The 3,862-nt window shown below is 38.2% G+C and overlaps 1 pseudogene; it reads right to left on the bottom strand.

The window, feature by feature from the left end:
* Positions 1 to 2,320: 2,320 nt before the first annotated feature.
* On the bottom strand, positions 2,321 to 3,100 carry LOC102840394 (annotated as a pseudogene).
* Positions 3,101 to 3,862: the final 762 nt, after the last annotated feature.

Below are 3,862 nucleotides of genomic sequence, written 5' to 3' on the forward strand. Positions count from 1 at the left end.
AAACCATTCCATGTTCCCATGTTCTGTTTGAACAACTGCCTCTTGGTCATGTACATGTTTCTCATAAGAAAAATTAAGTTTTCTGGAATTCTCATACTTTGCAATGTTGTACAAAGTTTATCATGATCCACACAATCAAAAGCTTTTCATAGGTAAACATCTTTTTGGTATGCTCTGCTTTCAGCCAAGATCTGTCTGATGCCAACAATGATATCCCTTGCACCACGTCCTCTTCTGAATCTGGTTTAAACCTCTGTCAATGTATGGTTTCAGCCATTTTTGCATTATCTTTAGTAAAACTTTACTTGCATGGTATATCAGTGATATTGTCTGATGATTCCTGCATTCTGTTGCATCACTTCTTTCTGGAATGGGCACAAATACAGATTTCTTCCAGTCTGTTAGCCAGGTAGTTGTCTTCCAAATTTCTTGGCATAGATGAGTGACTGCTTCCAGTGCTACATCAGTTTGTTGGAAGATTTCAATTTGTATTCCATCAATTCCCAGTGCCTTGTTCTTTGCAAATGACTTCAGAGCACATTGGACTTCTTTCTTCAGGATAACTGGCTCTTGATCATATGCTACCTCTTGAAAGGGTTGAACATCGACCATTTCTTTTTGGTACAGTGTCCGTGTATTACTTCCATCTTCTTTTGATGCTTTCTGCATCATTCAGCATTTTGCCCATAGAATCCTTCAATACTGCAAATCAAGGCTTCAACTTTTTCTTCAGTTCCCTCAGCTTAAGAAAGGTTGAGCATGTTCTTCCCTTTTGGTTTTCTAACTCCAAGTCTTTGCATATTTCGTTATAGTATTTGACTTTATCTTCTCGAGGTGACCTTTGAAATTTTCTGTTCAGCTCTTGTACCTCTTCACTTCTTCCATTTTCTTTAGCGTCACCCAGGGAGTCCCCAAGGCCTATTTCCCCCTGAAGAAACTCAATACTATGTTTCCTCCTGAACTTCCTGTTCTTGGCCTTGAACATCTTCCCCCAACTTCCTGTCACAAAAGTTCCGTTTTCTATCCTGAGTGAATGTTTTGTGTGTAGGGCCTAGCTCTCATTCACATTACTTTTCAAAGTACTTAGGTTTGGCTCTTTGCTTTCTAGAACACATTTCAATCAACCTAAGTATATCTTAACGTATCAAATCTGTTCTTCAGATGATCTCTAAATTCAGGTGGGATATATTCAAGGTCATATTTTGGCTCTTATGGACTTGTTTTCATTTTCTTCAGCTTCAGTCTGAATTTGCATATGAGCAATTGATGGTCTGTTCCACAATCTGTCCCGGCCTTGTTTTGACTGATGATATGAAGCTTTTCCACCATCTCTTTCCACAGATGTAGTTAATTTGATCTTTGTGTATTCCATCTGGTGAGGTCCATGTGTATAATCACTTCTTATGCTGTAGGAGCTTTGGTAGCGTACTGGTTACAAATTGGTCTGCGAACCTTAAGGTCAGTGGTTCGAAACTACCAGCCGCTCCGCGGGAGAAAAATGAGGCTTTCTACTCCCGTAAAGATTTACACCCTCGGAAACCCTGTACAGGGTCGCTATGGGTCGGAACCGACTCGACGGCACTTAACAACAACAACAATGCTGTTGAAAGGAGGTATTTGAAATGAATAATTTGTTTTGTAGAATTCTGTCAGGCGATCTCCAGCATCATTTTAATCACCAAGGCCATATTTTCCAACTACTGATCCTTCTTTGTTTCCAACCTTTGGAAACATCTTGATTGAAAGTTTGATCAATTTCAGATAGAAGAAGTTGGTGCAATTCTTCTATTTCATCCTCACTGGCTTTAGTGATTGGTGCATAAATTTGAATAATAGTGGTATTAACTGGTCTTCTCTGTAGGCACATGGATATTATCCTATCACAGACAGTGTTGTACCTCATGACTGATCTGGATATGTTCTTTTTGACAATGAATGCAACATCATTATTCTTCAATTTGTCATTCCTGGCATAGTAAACCATGTGGTTGCCAGATTCAAAATGGCCAACACCAGTCCATTTCAGCTCACTAATGCCTAAGATATCAATGTTAATGCATTCCATTTCATTTTTTTTATATACAAATATTTTTATTGTCCGATACACATGTAATGGATAGATTGCTCAAATACAGTAGGGGAAGGGTTATAAAAAATACATAACAAATATTCATACAGAAAACATGAAGGGATTAATCAAAATATCAAATTCCATACAAAGGAGAGAGCTGTGACAAAGCACGTAGTTTGAGGGCTTGTCACAGATCTGAGGTATGATAGTGGAAAAGAAGAGTCTTGCAAGCTTCTCTTGGTCAAATACTCACTGGAGTCTCATCTGTTTCTCAGGGGGTGCTTTGGTGCTCACTGTTTGTTGAATTGAACAACAAACAGTGTTCTCTTTCTCTTCAGATCTTACAACTTCTGGTATAGGTTCTGCCTCTTTCTTTGTCTGATCTGCTGGGACAGGCTTTTCTCCAGACTTTTGCTGTACAAATCTAGGTGGAAATTTTTGTCTAAGGTCTAAGAGTAAAGCATCCATACGTTGTCTCTGCAAAATAGAGTTTGGTTCTTCTTTCCTTTTGGCTTTAGGTTGACTTTGTCTTGCTCTTCGTGATCTTTGAAGTGCCACCAATATCCTTTGGAGGGATGATATCGACAGTACGACATAGCTTCATCAAAAGCTGACTGAATGCCATGCACTGCAGTAAGCACTCTGGAATTTATAACTGATCCCAAGTCTGGTGCCTGATAAATCACTCCAGCAATGATACAGTAGTCAGCTAGTGGGATAACTAAATTAACACAGACTGAAGGAGAAAGCTTGAAAAGTCCAGACCTTGGGTAGAGGACTGCCTTTGTTGCTTTCAAATAATAAAAAGAATGGTTCTTGAGCATGTAAAAGGATGCATTCCACTCCAACCATCTGATTTAAATGTTAGTCTTTGCATTTGGACCACTTCATTATTATGTGTCTGTCGTAAAAAAGGTTACATCTTTCTGAAAAGTAATTCAGGACACTACCACTGTTCAAAATAGGGATCCAGGTACTGTCAACCCAAGAGATTCCCAGCAGATTATCTTAGATATCCATCGCCGCCATAATACCAAAAGTATTTGTGTCCATTTCATTTTTGAGAATTTTCAGTTTTCCTAGATTCATACTTCATACATTCCATGCTCCAATTATTAATGGTTGTTCACAGCTATTTCTCTTCATTTTGAGTTGTGTTCACAGCTGTTTGTCTTCATTTAGAGATCATCTGAAGAACAGATTTGATACATTAGACACTAAAGACTGAAGACCAGAAGAGTTATGGGATGACATCAAGAACATCATACAGAAAGAAAGCAAAAAGTCATTGAGAAGACAAGAAAGAAGGAAAAAGCCAAAATGGATGTCAGAATAGACACCAAAATTTGCTCTCCAGCGTAGAGATGCTAAAGCAAATGTAAGAAATGACGAGATCCAAGAGCTGAACAGAAAATTTCAATGATCAGCTCCAGAAGATAAAGCCAAATATTACAACAAAGTGTGTAAAGATCTGGAGTAGGAAAACCAAAAAGGAAAAACACGCTCAGCATTTCTCAAGCTGTGGCGAACTGAAGAAAAAAATTCAAGCCTCAACTTTTGTTATTGAAGGATTCTTTGGGCAAATTATTGAATGATGCAGAAGGCTTAAAAAGAAGATGGAAGGAATACAGAGTCACTGTACAAAAGGAAATGATTGATAGTCAACTGTTTCAAGAGGTAACATATGATCAAGAACCAATGATACTGAAGGAAGAAGTCCAAAGTGCATTGAAGGAATTGTCAAAGAACAAGGCTCCAGGAATTGATGGAATCAAAATTGAAATCTTTCAA

The sequence above is a fragment of the Chrysochloris asiatica genome, unplaced genomic scaffold (genome assembly GCF_000296735.1).
Source record: "Chrysochloris asiatica unplaced genomic scaffold, ChrAsi1.0 scaffold00219, whole genome shotgun sequence".
Classification (NCBI taxonomy): domain Eukaryota; kingdom Metazoa; phylum Chordata; class Mammalia; order Afrosoricida; family Chrysochloridae; genus Chrysochloris; species Chrysochloris asiatica.